This window comes from Macadamia integrifolia, chromosome 1 (genome assembly GCF_013358625.1).
Source record: "Macadamia integrifolia cultivar HAES 741 chromosome 1, SCU_Mint_v3, whole genome shotgun sequence".
NCBI lineage: Eukaryota > Viridiplantae > Streptophyta > Magnoliopsida > Proteales > Proteaceae > Macadamia > Macadamia integrifolia.
Window position 1 is genome coordinate 16,745,177 of NC_056557.1, and position 18,269 is coordinate 16,763,445.

At 47.8% G+C, this 18,269-nt stretch overlaps 1 long non-coding RNA gene across 1 annotated transcript; it reads right to left on the reverse strand.

The window, feature by feature from the left end:
• Nucleotides 1-254: 254 nt before the first annotated feature.
• LOC122075881 lies at nt 255-3,570 on the reverse strand. The gene is made up of 2 exons (XR_006139373.1): nt 887-3,570; nt 255-758 (listed from the first exon to the last, which is right to left on the reverse strand). It is a non-coding gene; the product is annotated as an uncharacterized LOC122075881 (long non-coding RNA).
• Nucleotides 3,571-18,269: the final 14,699 nt, after the last annotated feature.

Below are 18,269 nucleotides of genomic sequence, written 5' to 3' on the forward strand. Positions count from 1 at the left end.
GGGGGGGTGGGGAGAGGAAGGACTATCTTTCCATTAGAAGTTGCTCTGAATTTTTTATTCAACAACTTCTATTGGGATTTGATGTATATTTGCAAAATCAGAACTTTCATTTGGCAAGAAAGCGTGTCACTTATGAAGGGGTATTAATTAATAGTAGTGCTCGAGTTGTTAGTTGGTCCCTTAATTGGGGATTGAAGTGTTAACTTGCTCAGTAAGTCTTGTTCCACCCTTTGCTAGTATAACTGTGATCTCTCTAGCACTAAATTATTATGGCATTTGATTGATGCAGTTCTCTGACCTGAATATCTTGGTACACTGTACCCTGGCCCCAGTTTATGTCCAACCAACTAGTTGGGATCGGCTTGTGAAGGTTATTGCCTACTTTGATACAAGAGCAGTCCTCACTCCTCACTATCATGGCCCCCATATTCTTCCTTCCCACAATTGGAAACCTTGTAAGCAACAGTTTCTAGCTACTAATGGCCAAATTTTCATTGTTGACCTTGTGTCCAAACAACCAGTAAAAATTAAGCTCTTCCCAACATAGGAATTTGATGAAATATTCAGGATTATACCATAAGGGAGCGGAACACTTTGCAAGAAATTCAGAGTGGGACTCAGCACAGCAATCCTTCAGCAACTGTTGGTGGATATCTTCCAAAGGAATAGCAGAGAACAGTCGTGGGACTGTAGTCCATGGAAGAAGCTGCCTTTTGAAAGTAAGACCTTTTGGGCTCCATCGGAGGGAAGGAAGTTGGCTACGCAGATCAAACCCGATTAGTAGACCAGAGAATACAAGACTAGAAGCAGACCTCAACTAGCAAGCAGAATATGCTTTGGTTCAAAATCAGTATCTACAAAAGTTGGTCTCTTTTCAGGAAAATACCTCTCTACAGCTCCTCCAGTTCAAAGGAGATATCCGTTATCTCAAGAGCAAAATTGAGCAGCTTCACATGGAACTCATGCATATTGTCACAACATCTAAAGATGTTCAGTCTACCTCCGGATGCAATATAATTCAGCCACCATAGAACCCAAATACTCTTACAAACTTCCTCTAAGCCCTTACTGTACAGCCACCACAAAATTCCTCTTTGGCCTCTTTTCCATACCAAGCACTCCTCTTCTTCAAACACAGATGATTCTTATACATCTGGACTAAAAACAAAATAGGAAAGGTACACGACACACAAAATAATTAAAGTACTTTAATTATTTCTGCTTTAATCAGTGTCTGAACCACTGTCACTATCCCATTGGTTATTCTGAAGGAAATCATGTCCAAGCAAAAACCCGTGGTGCATGGTCATTAGATATGTGATGTCTGGGTCCTGCACCTCATGACCAAGGTCCAATGCAGTGAGCAATCCTCGGCATTGTCAATTACATATCTGAGTTCATCTCATAGAAGGCTAAACTCACAGAGACCCTCTATGGCCTATTCAAAAATAATGCCCCCCAATGGTCAATGCAGAATACTTCTGTAGTAAAGCAAATAAAGAAGATTGTTCAGTCTCTCCCACCTCTCCAGATTCCATCTGCAGGAAAAAGGATCCTTCAGACAGATGCTAGTGACACCTCATGGGCGGCAATATCATGGCTTTGATACCAAACACAAGTGTACTTGTTATTGAACACTCTGGTCTCAAACATTACATAATAATTGGATTTATAGACTTACAAACCTATTTAGCATATTTGAAAACTAATACACATATGGGAACCAAGACAGATCGAGATGAAGAAAAGAGAAAACCTATTTGAAATTTTTGCTACACAGATGATAAATTCCTCTATAATCTGTTAAAAATATATATATATATACACATATATATACTGTTAACTAGAAGAGAGAGAGAGAGAGAGAGAGAGAGAGAGAATATTGTTCACCATAAGAGAACGAATACTGTTAACTAGAAAGAGTTCACTCTTTAAACCAATTGCAAGTGCGTTTTTAGTTTGGAATCAGCCACATCAGTTAGTTTGGAATCAACCACAACGGATCGAATATTGTTCACCAGAAGAGAAGAGAAGAGGAGAGAGAGAGAGAGAGAGAGAGAGAACATGTAAGAGAGATCAATGAGAGCATGTAACACCTAGGGTGGGTTTCAGATTTTGAAATTCAAAATAACAATCCAAGATTGGGTTGGATTTTTTTTTTTTTTTTTCAAATTGGTTTAATCCAACATAAACCGATAAATGTATCATATAAACCTCTCTCTTCATCTTGATCATTACAAGCTGCAACTCATAGCCTCTACATTCAATAATCAGGAAGCCATATCATTTCCATCCCATATTTTCTTTTTCTTTTTCTTTTTTTTTTGGGGGGGGGGGTAAAATTTTCCATGCTAAAAGTTTATCTCAAAAATGATGCCCCTCAAAAGATTCCAAAGTAACATGGGCTACCTCGTGGTTTAGATCCGCTGATCTAATAAAATGAGAACTACATGGGCAGAACATGGGTTTGATATTGATTTTTTTTTTTTTTTTTTGGCATATTGATATTGATCTGACCTATTAGAAAGTAATGGAGTTGCCTTTATGCGATAAGATTTTGCTTTAGTTGGTAAAGTAATTCAATAAGGTTTCTAAAGTGAAAAAAGTTAAATTACACTCGAAGGCTAAGAACCATCTAGGCAGTACAATTCTCTCTCCTACCCTCTCATAGTCGATGTAATCGATACAGTGAACATTGGGAGGTTCAGAACCCTTAAGGCCTGTGATTAGATGCTCCCAGTCATCCGATACTCATTGCTGGGGAAGATGCAGACTCTCCTAGTCGTTGCATTGAGGGCCACTAAACCCTCATTTTTTAGCTTGAGAATGTGAAGTTTGGCCGACATTTTGCAGACAAACTTAACCTCAAATATTTGCAGAATGGCAGGCGACTGAGTGGAGACAACTAGAGGTTATAAACTCGTTAACGGACTGCGCAATATTCAGAGTTAACAAGGCTAGAAACGATCCAAAACGAGTTTTGAAAAACAAAGTTAATATCAATACTAAATAGAAAAAATCAACGAATCGGCAGTTCCCGCAATTCCAGGTTATCGATCAAACCGATTCCGAACTATTGTAAAAGATTAATCAATTTTTCGCCTCTGAGATTTCTTTCCCAAAATCTCTGAAGTCGAAAAAAAAGGGAAAGAAATTGAAATCAAACCAGAAAAATTAGTGTTTTTCTACTTAGTTTCATATTGGAAAAGAAATCGAAATCAAACCAGAAAAATTAGGGTTTTAACCAACACTGAAATAAAAATTTGTTAAGGTTTTAAAATCTGGGGGAGATCAGAGGTTATCAGCGATTGGTGTCTGTCATGGTTAATCAGAACCACAGACCAAGAGGTTTACTCATCATATCCACCCACAAAGAGAAACAAATGGGAAAAAAGGTCAAAAAGAGAATATAAATTCTAAACGAAGAAGATAGCAAATCCTGAATGCATCGACCGTATTATTGCACTTTCACTCATCATTTGATGCTTCTTCCATGCCTTTGCTGATCGTTGACAGATCAAAAACCATACAAAGCCTCAAAGTGATGAGAGAGAAGGAAAGACGCTGCGGGTTCTGATCATGGAAGACTCGAAGGCTATTTATAAGCGCATACCCTAAAAAAATCCATAAACCCTAGCTGAGCGGAATATTCCACCCACGGAATAAATTAGGGCTGCCAAAAGTTAGCCCGCACACTTAAGGCCTGATTTGAATCAATCGGTTGAAGCCTTGACTGGTCTGTTTAATTGTTAAAAGGGTTGACTCTAAGCACCAATCTTCTTTTTTTTTTCTTTTTTCTTTTTTTTCTTTTTTTTGTGAAAAAGCACCAATCAATTATTAATTGAATGATATTGGTGTAAGATAATGGCTCGATGGTTGTTTGATTAGGATCGATCAAATATTGTGACCAATAACTGATCATTTATAACCTGATTAGCCTGTTTAAACTTGTTTCCACTTAATTCAATTAATTAAGGGTAATTTACAGCACCACTCCTTGGAGAATGCCAATATTATTAGAACACCTCCTCTCTTTCACCAAATTATACTCAGACCCCTTATCGTCAGTCTCCGTTAAATAAGGATTTGAAATGACATTTTTACCCTTTTAACTAAAACAAATGATAAATCATATTTTACCTAAGTGATTGTTCACTGATCGTCCACAACAGTAGCTACTGCCGATGATCCAGCTTCTTCTTCGGTGGAACCTACCACTCTCTCTCTCTCTCTCTCTCTCTCTCTCTCTCTGAACCTCGAGGCCGACTTGGGTGTTTTAAAAAAATGTTCAGGATCCCTACGATCCTTAAGATCAAGTGTGGGTGACCTCAACGACGGTTTTGGTCATGGCGGCCAATAGCTATGGGTTCTTTAAATGAGGAATAGGGTTTTAGGGAGATTTTCACAAGTTAAAGAGAGCTTTTCAGAGAAAGGAGATCGGGAGTTAGAGAGTTTCAGAGGGGGAGTTCATTGGCCAGAATTATTCATGTTCTTCCTCATGAATGCCATTTGGTTGTGGTAGAACATATCTAATTTCAGGCAATGGAAATTTCTGAATACAACACTAACCAATGTCAAATTTCAGGCGTAGGCCGCTAATCCATAACCCTTTCAATCCCAACATCCATTGGATTCAGCAACTTAAATATGAATAGGAAGTTTCCAAAAACATAACCTAGCCGTAGTTTAGAACCAGGTCTGAAACTAATGATGCAACTCACGATAGTGAGGGCTTGGGTGAAGAAAAAGGTCCCTCAACTACCGAGGAAGACGAGGAGGACATAGATCTCTTGAATAAGTTCGGTTACTTGAGTCCTAGCTCAAGGTAGAACTCATCTGGGTTCTTTCGATCTAATTGATTTTGACAAAGATGGATCTGTAATCAGGAGCCCAACATTGTATGTGTGATTGGATAAGTTGGTGTTACTGTAGTTTAGGGGATGTGATTTGTTGCTGCCAAAAAACCCCGTGAGTTGGTCCTGCACAAGCACAGATGGCGGACCCGGAGCTTTGTCCGGGGTTAGTCCTCCGACGCTCAAGTTAGGGTCGGCCGCACAGTTTTAAGTAAGGGAGTAATGGTGAAGGTCTGAATGCTTACCTTCTTCCTTCCTCTCGGCCTCCTTATATGCTTCTTCGGGGCTAGGGTTTTTTCTTGTCTTTTCCTCTGTCCTTCTCCCATACGACTGTCCTTCTTGTGGGGAATATTCCCCTCATGCAAACGAAGTGATCGAGCATGATTGAGTCCTAGGAATCCTTATCTGGTGGAGGACACGTGTCTCAGGGGCGATATGTGTCATTTCCCCATCGAGAGATCAATTTCGTTATATCAGGAGCCCCCTTACTCCCACTAGGAGTTTCTTCCTGTGGGAGTAACCAACTTTAGAGGGGGACCCTCGATTAGGTCCGTTCGGCTTTGGCCGAACTCCCAACCGAGAGGGGGACCCTCGGTCAAGTCCGTTCAGCTTTGGCCGAACTCCCAACCGAGGGGGGGACCCTCAGTCAGGTCCGTTCGGCTTTGGCCGAACTCCCGACCGAGAGGGAGACCTTCGGTCAGGTCTGTTCGGCTTTGGCCGAACTCCCAACCGAGAGGGGGACCCTCGGTCAGGTCCATTCGGCTTTGGCCGAACTCCTAACCGAGAGGGGGACCCTCGGTCAGGTCTGTTCGGCTTTGGCCAAAATCTCAACCGAGAGGGGGACCTTCGGTCATGTCCGTTCGGCTTTGGTCGAACTCCCAACCGAGAGGGGGACCCTCAGTCAGGTCCGTTCGGCTTTGGCTGGACTCCCAACCGTGAGGGGGACCCTCGGTCAGGTCTGTTCGGCTTTGGTCGAACTCCCGACCAAGAGGGGGACCCTCGGTCATGTTCGTTCGGCTTTGGCCGAACTCCCAGCCGAGAGGGGGACCCTCGGTCAGGTCCATTCGGCTTTGGCCAAACTCCCAACCGAGAGGGGGAACCTCGGTCAGGTCCGTTCGGCTTTGGCCGAACTCCCAACCAAGAGGGGGACCCTTGGTCAAGTCCGTTTGGCTTTAGCCGAACTCCTAGCTGAGAGGGGGACCCTCGGTCAGGTCCGTTTGGCTTTGGCCGCACTCCCAACCGAGAGGGGAGCCTCGGTCAGGTCCGTTCGGCTTTGGTCGCACTCCCAACCGAGGGGGGACCCTCGGTCAGGTCCGTTCGGCTTTGGCCGAACTCCCAACCGAGAGGGGGACCCTCGGTCAGGTCCGTTCCACTTTGGCCGCACTCCCAACCGAGGGGGGACCTTCTATCAGGTCCGTTTGGGCGTGAACCTCGAGGCTTCATACTCTGACTTGGAGACGCCATTAATGCTCAGGTAGTCGTACCGTCTTTCTCCCCATCTATATAGTGTGGGGGGCCATTTGTGGGGCACTTTTCTTTTCCCTTCGGAGAGCTCACCTTCGGCCTCGGTGTTCTTTTCGAACCTTCGTCTTCGTCTTGACTTCCCCTAGTTTAGCGACACCCACAAGTAAGTGATGTCTTCCTCGTCGGGCTACAGCCCATCGTCCTCCGAGAGGACGAGGCCGAAACGTAGGCATAGGAGTCCAGGGGAAGTATGAGGGATGTCCACGGATTCCACTGACTCTCCCTCCTCCCGCGACTCATCGTCCGCAGCCTCTCCGTCGGGGTCCAGGAGTGGCTCCAACGGCATAGGGTTCAGGGAGAGGGTGCTCGATTCTCGAGCTCAGACCCAAGAGCCCTTAGAAGTGGAGGCTCTCAACATCGTCTCCACGATGGACAAGCCAAAACTGGAGGAGCTGAGGGCCTCCTTCGGTGTCTCAGACGCTTTCGAGGTCCGTCTACCCAGGCCATCCGATCGAGCCAGCTATCGGAACTCCGAGGAGCTGTGCTTGTACAAGGAGGCCTTTAAGGCCAGCCTTCGGCTGCCTCTCCACCCTTTCTTCACCCAAGTGTTTCGGCACTATGGGGTATGCCCGACCCAGCTGACGCCGAACGGGTGGCAACAAGTGCTCAGCTTCATCGTCTTCTTCGTAAGGCACCAAAGGCCCCTCTCCCTCCCCCTCTTCATTAATTGTTTTCTCCTTCAGGCCTGCAAGGGGCTTTCGGGTTGGTATTACTTTTGCCCCGAAAGGACCTTCGGCTACTAAAGGGTTACCCGATTTCCATCCACGGGTGGAAGGAAAAGTTTGTCTTTGTGAGGTTGACCGAGGGGGTGCCCTTCGGCACGGTTTGGGACATCCCGGACCTTAGGGAGGTGAACTCCGCCCCTGCCCTATTTGGGGCAGACGCGGAGTCATTGGCAATGGCGAGGCGGCAAGAAGACTGTTCTCCAGTCGAGGCCGACTGCCTCAAGTCCGACACCATACTCTTCAGATTCGGGCTTAGCCCGGGTGAGTTAGGCTAGCCCCTTTTGCTTCCTTCGGGTGTCGGTTCTTCGTACTGATTCCCTTGTTTCTTTTTGCAGTGCAAGTCACCAGGGCCGAGGCTAAGGCCGCCGCCATGGCAAGGCAGGCACAAATCAAGGAGGCCAAGGCGCGGGACGCCCAACAACAGCCGAGGCCGAAGCGGAAGGAGAAGAAGGGGCCATCCTCCGAGACCCCGAAGAAGAGGTCCAAAGTCGAGGGGCTGAGCACCGAGGCGGTCCAGGCCCTCGCTGCTCCGGGCCGAGACGGGCCTGCGCAAGACCCCTCCCCTGCCGCCGCCTCCAGAGGCCCGAGGGTGGCGACGGAGAGGGCCGAAGTGGGGTTCGTCCCTCAATGGTCAGTGAAGGAGGATGACACGCTGGCCGTCGGGCGGGTCGCTCGTGAGTAGGTGATGAAGGGGAGTCTTCCCCAAGATGCCATCGAGGCTCAGCAGCAAGGGACGGCGGCCATGATCACGACTTCTTGCATCTTCATGGTCGGGGTAAGCTTCGGTCCCCCTACCCTCTTCTTCTTCTTCTCTTTTTTTTTTTGTCTTAGCATTCTAACCTTCGGTGTTTCATGTAGGCACAAAATCAGATGGGTCAACTGGCGGCTATGTGCCGAGACCTCGAGGTCGTCAAGAGACAGAAGGTCGCCCTGGAGAACGAGCGCTCCGTCCTCCTCATGAACGTGGAGCACTTGGAGAAGGAACTCGTCTTCGAGCGCCGAGAGTGCGATCGGAAGCTCGCGGAGCTAAAGTCGCAGATGAAGGCTCGAATTTAGGAAATCGAGGCCCGAGGGGTCGAGGAGTATCGGTCCTCCGAGGACTTCAGGGAGGAGACAAAGCGCGCAATCGCCCCGGGGTTCACAATAGGCGCTACCGAGGTCCGAGATTGGGTCCTCGAGCGTTACCCTGGGGTCTCCTTCGAGGACAGTGGCCTCATCTTCGAGGATGACGACGTGGAAGCGGCCCCATCAGCCATTGAGGTTGCCCATGTCGATGGCGGAGGCTACAGCGAGGAAGGTGAGGTCCAGCTGCACCGAGAAGTCCCCTGACTCCCAGCCACGGAGGTTCTGATCAGGAGACCCTCCAAGCCGAAGACGAGGCCGCGAACCCAACGCTCGCCCCTTGATGTCACCTCGGGCCTCAGCTCAGACCACCCCCTTTTTTTTCTGTTATGTAATCAGCCTTCGCGCTTCTTGTAGTCTTGGCCTTTAGGCCTTATGTAATCAGCCTTCGGGCTTCGAATGTAACTACGGCCTTCGGACCTGTCTTGTAATCTTTGCCTTCGGGCTTTATGAATGCATGAATCCTTTTTGCCTTTCATTTCTCTCGCCTTCTGTGTCCCTCTTAGTAAGGTAGTCTTTAATCTGTAGCTAGGTGCAAAGAGGCCGAAACCCCTAGGACTTGAGCACAGCTCGGTCCTCTCGCCTCGGCTTATTGGATAGGTTTCCTGAGTCCGAGGACGGGACTTGAGGGACCTGGAGGGTCTGTTAGGCGTATGGATCTGAGACTTAGTCGAAGGCCGACCCTACGAGCATCAAGCAATTTTTATTAAGTGTTCTCCCTCGGCTCCAGCCGAAGGGTCTCTTAGACTGGCATGGATCCGAGACTTAGACGAAGGCCGACCCTACGAACATCAAGCAATTTTTACCAAGTGTTCACCCTCAGCTCCAGCCGAAGGGTCTCTTAGACTGGCATGGATCCGAGACTTAGACGAAGGCCGACCCTTCGATAGTCGTCGGTCCCAACAATGGATTGCCTTTGGTAAGTTCCTTCAGCCCAAGAGTCGGGTCACAGGCCGACGGTGGGACCCTCGGCCAGGTCAGCCCAGCCTTGCTCGTGCCTCGGCCGAGGAGTGGGTGCTAGCTCTGCGAAGCTTGTTCTCTGCCTGAGGCCCCTGACCAAGGCAAACACCGTCAGCCAATTCGGCTCGACCTTTTCCCGAGGCCTCGATCGAGGGAAAGACCTTCGGCCAGTTCGGCTCGGCCTCCATCGTCGAGGCCCTGATCGAGGTGAAGACCTTCGGTCAAAGTCGTTCAGCAGAGTTAAAGGTCATCAGACTGGAGAATTCCTCTCAATTGCCGTAAACCAGCTTTCGTATTATCCATGAATGAAATCTTCCGGAGTTTAGGATGAAGAATTACAACTTAAAAGTGCATAAGGGCGAGAATTGCAAAAAACTACAAGCGGCAAAAACTACAAACGACAAGTGTGCGTGCTCGCCACTTCACTACTGATGGAATTTTCTTAAGTTCTGAGAGTTCCATGATCGGGGTACCCTTCCTCCCCCCGTAGTCTCCAGGTGATAGGACCCTGGTCATATTACCCTCGAGACTCTGTAGGGCCCTTCCCAATTTGGATCTAGCTCCCTTTGATGTCTTGGGTCCGACAATTCTGCCATTCTGAGGACGAGGTCACCCTTCCTGAACTCGTTCTTTCGAACTTTGGTGTTGTAGTGCCTCGCGACCCTTTGTTGGAAAGCAGCGATCCTTTCTTGCGAAGTGTCTCTGGTTTCTGCCAAGAGCTCTAGATTCGCTCGGAGCCCTCCATCATTTTCGTCTTCATTGTAGTACCGAATCCGATGGGTAATGGTCCCTATCTCCACTGGAAGTACAGCTTCAGTGCCGTATGTTAACATGAAGGGTGTTTCTCCGGTGGCTAATCTCTCAGTAGTGCGGTAAGCCCAGAGGATGTGGTGCAACTCGTCTGCCCATAGGCCTTTGGCGTTGTCTAGCCTCTTTTTTATTCCTTGAATTAGTGTACGGTTGGTTACTTCTGTCTGCCCGTTGGTCGGTGGATACCCGACGGAGGTTTTCCTGTGGTCGATGCCGAGGGCCTCACAGAACGCGTTGAAGGTTGGATTGGAAAACTGAGTTCCATTGTCCGTCACCACAACCTGGGGGATTCCAAATCTATAGACTACCACCCTTTGGAAGAAGTCCCTTATGTTCTTTTCAGTTATCGTCGCTAGGGCTTCGGCTTCTACCCACTTCGTGAAGTAGTCGACTGCCACCACGGTAAACTTCCTTTGTCTCGTGGCCAGGGGGAATGGGCCTAGGATGTCGATCCCCCATATGGCGAATGGTACTGGGCTCGATAAGTATGAGAGCTCGGTAGAATGTAGCCTAGGCACGGGGGCAAACATCTGGCACTTGACGCACTTCCTGACTAGTGATTCTACATCCTTCCTCATTGTTGGCCAGTACAGGCCCTGCCTTAGTACTTTATACGCCAGGGCCTGGGCTCCTAGGTGTTGGTCGCATATCCCTTCATGCACTTCCCGGAGTGCGTACTCACCGTCGGATGAATCCAGGCACTTGAGGTATGGCAAGGTGAACCCTATCTTATATAGCGTCTAGTCCTTTAGGAAGAAGCGCGCCGACCTCATTCTTATGTTTCGTGCCTCATCCCTATTCTCTGGGAGCTTTCCTTCTTTGAGGTATTCTGTTATGGCATTCATCCAGCTTTGGCCGTTTTCACCTACGGGTAATACCTCTCGGGGTTTTTCGATGCTTTGCTGTGATAGCACTTTGAAATACACCGCTCGTCCAAGATCTACGAAGTCGGAGGTGGCCAGCTGTGACAGTGCGTCTGCACTAGCATTCTCTTCTCGTGACACCTGCCTTACCTCAAATTCCTTGAAAGCCGCTAACCTGTCTCGTACCGTGTTCAAGTATTCGGCCATCCTTTGCTCTTTGGCCTCATATTCTCCATTCGCCTGTCGCATCACGAGTTGGGAGTCGATATGCACTACCAGTTCCTTCACCATCAAAGCCCGATCCAGATTAATTCCGGCTATTATCGCTTCGTATTCTACTTCGTTGTTGGAGGCGTCGAAGTCGAACCGTAGGGCATATTCTACTTTGAAACCCTCGGGGCTTACCAACACGATTCCTGTGCTGCTTCCTTAGCTGTTGGAAGCCCCATCCACGTACAATGTCCAAGCCTCATCTCCTCGGTCCTCGGCAGATTCATACGGGTCATCGGGGAGTGTCGCCTCCGCTAGGAAGTCTGCGAGGGCCTGTGCTTTAATTACGGTTCTCGGCTTGTACTGGATGTTGAATTCTCCCAACTCTATGGCCCAATTTACCAGGCGATCAGACATATCCGGCCGCTGCAGTATCTTCTTCAGGGGCTGGTCGGTGAGTACGCATACCGTATGTGATTGAAAATATGGTCTCAGCTTTCTTGTCGCTGTCACAAGGACGTATGCCACTTTCTCCACCTTTCTGTATCTTGTTTCGGCATCTAGAAGGGTTCGGCTGACATAGTATATTGGCCGTTGTTGCCTTCCTTCCTCCTTCGTCAGTACGGTGCTTACCGCCACTGCCGATACAGTAAGGTATAGTTGCAAGGTATCCCCAGTGTTCGGCTTCGTCAGCAGCGGGGGTGCGGCCAAGTACTCCTTCAATTGTTCAAAATAATTTTCGCACTCCTCCGTCCACTCGAACTTTTTGGTCCCTTTTAGCGCTTTGAAGAAGGGGAGGCATCTATCTACAGACTGAGACATGAATCGCCCGAGGGCGGCGACCCGACCCGTTAGCTCCTGGACTTGCTTCACGTTCTGGGGTGACCTCATGTCCCGAATGGCTTGTATTTTGACTGGGTTGGCTTCAATTCCTCTCTCCGAGATGATGAAGCCGAGGAACTTTCCCGAGGCTACTCCGAATGCACATTTCGCTGGGTTCAGCTTCATGCCATACCGTCTCAGCACCTGGAATGCCTCTTCTAAGTCTTAGATGTGTCTTTTCGCCTTCAGGCTTTTTACGAGCATATCGTCCACATATACTTCCATGGTTTTGCCGATCATCCATTTGAAAATTTTATTCACCAACCTTTGATAGGTGGCCCCTGCGTTTTTTAGCCCGAAAGGCATGACCTCATAGCAGTACAGCCCACCCTCGGTTATGAAGGATGTTTTCGGGACATCAGCCTCGGACATTTTGATTTGGTTGTACCCCGAGTATGCATCCATGAAACTCAGCGCCTCGTATCCCGCTGTGGCGTCGATGAGGAGTTCTATCTTCGGTAGGGGGTATGTGTCCTTCGGGCAGGCCTTATTCAGGTCGGTGAAGTCGATGCAGATCCTCCACTTCCCGTTTGCCTTTAGGACCATTACCATATTAGATATCCACTCCGGGTACTGGATCTCGCGGATGAACTGGGCCTTCAGCAACTTCTCCACTTCCTCATCTATTTTTTGCTTCCTTTGGGGGCAAAATTCCTCTTCTTCTGCTGCACCGGCTTCTTCATTGGGCTAACATTCAGATAATGTTCTATCACCTCTCAATCTATCCCGGGCATATCCGAAGCTGACCAGGCGAAGACGTCAGTGTTGTTCCGTAGGAATGAGACGAGTCTTTCTCGCTGCAACCTTGGCATGGTAGCCCCAATCTGAAACTGCCAGGCGTCATCCCCCTCTTCGGCTTCAACTTGCACCAAATCTTCGGCCGGCTCCCCTCGTTGATAACTCGCATCATCGCTCAGATCCTCTATTAGGAGCGCCTCGCCCGCCTTTTCTTTTCCCCATAGGGTAGTGGCGTAACACCTCCGGGATGCCTCCTGATCGCCCTGACACCATTCTTGGTTGGGAATTTCATCTTGAGATGGGGAGTGGAGACGACAGCCTTTAGTAGGTTCAATCCGAACCTTCCTCGTATGACATTGTATGCCGATGTAATGCCCACCACCAGGAAGTTGATCATGACCGTCGCTTGGTGATCTCCGGTGCCAGCTCTTACCAGCAACTCAATCGACCCTTCCACCTTCACCGGGACGCCGGAGAATCCCTGCAATGGGTGTTCGACCTTCTTTAACTTTCCCTCGTCTAGGCCCATCTTCTGGAAAGCTTCAAGGAACAGGATATCAGCTGAACTGCCGTTATCCACTAAGATCCTCTTCACTTTGCAATCCGCTATGGTCATGGTGATAACCAAGGCATCGTCATGTGGAGTCTGTACCCCTTCCAGATCATCATCTAAGAAGGAGATAACTGTCCCCGTCTTCGCCTTCTTGTTCGGCCATTCTTCCATATGTACACTTCTCGTGTAGGCCTTCGCTTTCCTGGCAGAGACTGAACTCTCTCCAGTGGATGGGCCTCCATAGATGGTTGCTATAACTCTAGTTGGGCTTTTATTCTCATCTTGGGGGTGACGCTCAGCTTCCTCGGGTGTCTGGTTCCTTCGCCGTTCCTGATTGCCTCTGCGGGTGAGCCCCCTTCTCTCATAATGACCTCCGCTATCTCTCTGACGGTTATCCCTCCGGCCATTGCCATCTGGGGCCACCTCCTTTTCCCGATCTACAAATCGACCTAGGTATCCCCTTCGGATCATTCCTTCTATCTACCCCTTGAGATGCCAACAGTCCTCGGTATCATGGCCATGGTCTCTGTGGAAGTGGCAATATATGTCCACATTGCGTCTCTCGGGGTGTCGCCCCATCTTTCCTGGCCACTTCATGGCTCTGGCATCCGGGGAATCTTTTATCTGCATTAGTACCTCTGTTCGCCTTCGGTTCAGGGGTGCGTACTTCTCAAACTTCCTTGGTGGACTGGGGGCCCGACCGCGCTCAGACTTTCGTCTTTTGCCTTCTTCGGAGGGTTTATCGTCAACCCTTGAGAGCCTCTTTCTCGCCGCCTTCCTTTCGGCTTCTTCATTGGCCCGGAGGGTTTCTTCCATCTGGATGTACTTATCGCATCGTGCCCTCATCTCGGTCAGATTCCTAGGTGTATGCTTCGCTAGGGACCTCTTCAACTCCTTGTCCTTGATGCCTCCTAACAGGGCCGTGAACTCCTCCTTCAGGTCTAGGCCTCTGATTGTGATCTTCTCTTATTGGAATCGCTTCATGTAGTTTCGCAGCGATTCCCCTTCTTGCTGCTTGACGTTGGTCAGGTTCAACGTAGTCTTCTGAAGGGGCTGGCTACTAGAGAATCCCTTCATGAAGAAGTAACTCAGGTCACTGAAGCTGTGGATCGACTTCGTCGACAGTCGATTGTACCATAGCCTCGTCGCTCCTCTGAACGTCAATGGAAGGGCACGACACATGATGTTTTTCGAGACCCGATGGAACTGCATGGCGACCTTGAAGCCTTCCAGGTGATCGACGGGGTCCCCTGACCCGTCATAAGTGTCATACTTGGGTAGGCGAAAGCTGATCGGGAGCGAGTCCCTTATGACCTCGTCAGCTAAGGCCATGTCATTGGTGAGGTCCGGCTCGTGAGTTCCCGTCTGGTTTTCTGCCACCTTCCTGATCTCATCCTTCAGGTCTAGGATCATCCGCTTTAATCCCGAGTCCTCGGGCCTCTGTTTGTCTCCTTGGTGCGGATCCCCATGTGGGTCTCTGGCGGCGTGTTACGTCCTGCCTCGGGGTGCGAGACTCTCCCTCGCTCGATTTCGAGGGTTACGATCGGCCCTTGTCGATCTTGTACTGCTCCGATCTTCATCTCGAGCTCTCTCAAACTGGACGTGGGGACCTGGGGGTACTCCACCGGTATTATGAGAGACAGCTTTAGAGACCTTCCTTATAGTCTCGGCCATCTGGTTATATTTTTCCTTGAGGTCTTCGAATTGCTACCTCATCACTTACTCCTGAATATCCAGCCGAACGCTGGTACCTGATGGACACTTCCCGGTCGTCATTGCCCCTTTCTCGTCCTATCTCCGCCAAGGGAGGAAGCTCCCCTGAAGGTTCTTCCCCCATGTCCATGTTGGATGTCGCTCTTGTCCTCTTGTGATTGTAGGTTCTCCCCACCATTACTGCCGGTTCCCACAGACGGCGCCAATCTGTTTCTGCAAAAAAACCCCACGAGTTGGTCCTGCACAAGCATAGACGGCGGAGGCCCGGAGCTTTGTCCAGGGTTAGTCCTCCGACACTCAAGTTAGGGTCGGCCGCACAGTTTTAAGTAAGGGAGTAATGGTGAGGGTCTGAATGCTTACCTTCTTCCTTCCTCTCAGCCTCCTTATATGCTTCTTCGGGGCTCGGGTTTTTTCTTGTCTTTTCCTCTGTCCTTCTCCCATACGACCGTCCTTCTTGTGGGGAATATTCCCCTCATGCAAACGACGTGATCGAGCGTGATTGAGTCCTTGGAATCCTTATCTGGTGGAGGACACGTGTCTCAGGGGTGACACGTGTCCTTTCCCCACCGAGAGATCAATTTGGCTGTATCATGATTTATACCTGCAAACTGCAACTTCTCTTTTTTTCTGTCTTTGTTTTTAGGTGAAGAATTTTCATTTACTGCTCCTCGATCGATCTCATTTCTCTTCAATTGAGAAGATTGGAGACACTACTCCAAAGAATTTGGGGGAAGTCCCTATCTTAACCCATATAGTATATACCATTTACCCAATCTTCCTTTAAATGATTTTAACAAATTTCCTTTGTAATCTGGAATGAAATGTAGATCTTTTCAGCAGCAAGAGCAAGTTGAGCTTTAAGAATTCGAGGATGGTTTTATCTCCAACCAGAGTTTGCAATCTAAACAATTAGATATGATGATTTTTGTCGGTTAGATATTTTGTGGTTGTCATGCACTTGCTTGGCATGATCTCTCTCCTAGTTCTTCTAGTCTCTTTTCTCTTTTCAGATGAGTCTCGGCAAATGGAATAAGGCAAACACCATTGTCAGAAAAAGATGGCCGGTGACTTACGTTGTAACACTTGTACCATATGCACTGCCAAGTGGGTGTTAATGCAAGCCGGAGACCCACACAGGCCCTTAGCACGGCACGACATGGCTCAACTTCAAAATTACAAGGCTTTGGTCGTCGATAGGTACTAATAGGGGTCATATCTTCATTAACACTTCTCAATCAATCTTATCAAACTCATGACTCTTGAGCTTGCCGAGATACAATGGATCCTTGAAGATTGTCTTTTTTGGTGAATAATGGGAGGATTTAGGGTATTTAATGTACTTCACATTTAGAAACGGTATTTTGGTATTTAAAATAAAATATAATAGTTGACATCAGCATATAAAGTATGTTCTTTAACGGAGACTAACGGTAGGGGGTCTGAGTCTAATTTGGTGAAAGAGAGGGGGTGTTCCTATAATATTGGCATTCTACAAGGGGTGGCATTGTAAATTATCCATTGATTAATTTGGCTCTTTAAATCTCAATTATAGTCGAATTAGCTCAATTATCTTGAGCTCGATTATGGATTGAAAATCGATCGAACAAATAGAAATGTGTCAATACCCTAACCTATGGACACAAATGCCTAAGAGTGAAAATGATGTAAACCCTTAAATTGGTGGGGATAGATTATGTAGAGCCCTGCTCTTTAAATCCGATTTATTGATCAATTGGTTTGGGTTGGTCTTACAAGGTCCGAACCAGAATGGGTTGATGCCGATGCCTTGTGATATATGATGGCAAGGGTGACATCAAATGCGAGGTGGCCGGATAAGATTGAGCCGGAACCCGAGGTGATTCGCACGCTTAAGTCATGCCCTTGCACATATCATAAGGCCATGTATGAATAGAAAATGTATGATATTGTATTTGACTGATAGAAACTTGGTCCATAACACGTGGCGAGAGTGAAGTACATGTTAAGACTCCATCTTCCTCTAAAATACAGCAATCTTGGCTTGTTTGGACAACTGGTAGGTGTCACTGGTAGGTGTCAGACCAACCAGTGTGACACACCTATTGGGGTATTGTGGACCCCAGCATGCCCAGCTTGGATGAGCACGTGTGTTTCAACCTCTTCATCGTAATGAGGTCTTGTATGCCCGATGATGTCGGCTACATCGCCCGAAAATGCGATTTAATGTGTTTTGGTCCATAAATGAGGAAAATCAAACGGACCTTAGAAGATATTTATGACACTAGAGAATAAATAGCTCTCTCTCACAAAGCTTCTCTCTCTCTCTCTCTCTCTCTCCCTCATTTATGATTTCAGCAAGTTGATGAGAGGAGTAAAGAGGAGGGAGAAAGAGGAAGAAGGAGAGAAGGAAGAGGGAAGAGGCTTCCCCCTTGGATTCCGGAGCTACACCTTACCTTTCCGTACCCGGAATAGTGTCTGGTGCCTTGAGATCTACATTCTAAGATGAGTAACATCATAAACCCTTTAGATGTGATTAAACCCTTTGTGTGTATGGTTGAATCTAGGGAATAATGAAACCTATATGTGATTTCCTTAAAGAATTTAGAAGGGGAACAAGGATTTGAGAGTTATTCAAAGTGACATTTGAGTTTGGGAAGAGAAATCCCAAGATTTGGATTTTCAAGTAAAGGTATGATTTCTTCTCCCAAATCTTGTTAATAGCTTAGATCCATAGTTTAATCAGGTAGATGAGGCTTAGAATGTGTGGGAAATGAATTGGGAACCACCCTATTAGGGTTCCAAGAGTTGGAATGGAAGAAAGAAGGAAAACAGTAAAATCCAAGAGAACTGACGGGTGCGTGACCTGCTGGTGTGGCTTACCAGTCACCCCTGACCCTTCTAGTTCTACCAATTGGTAAGACCGACAGGTGCCTAACCCACTGGTGTGACATACACGTCACCCCTGACCACTCTGGTTCTATCGGTGGGTGCCTGACCAGCCAGTATGATCTGCCGGTCTAGACAGACTACACAAGTGGGTTCTCCTACTCACCTGTATGACCCACCTGTAATCCAAATGAGTTTCAATTGAACTCAAACTCATCGAAAACCTTCTTCACACTATTATATGCATCATGTCTATATCATACGTCAATTATAGTTTCGAATTGAACGTATTTCTAAATTCCTTTTCTGTGCTAGGTTTCAAGAAACTCATCTTCTCACTCCAGATCTTACCCGTGTCATGAGAGTGCTAATTCTTCCAAGAGAATAAGTAAGTGGGAAGAGGACTTTGATCTTAATTTTTGGAGTGTTTTTAGCGTCCTATGCATTCATA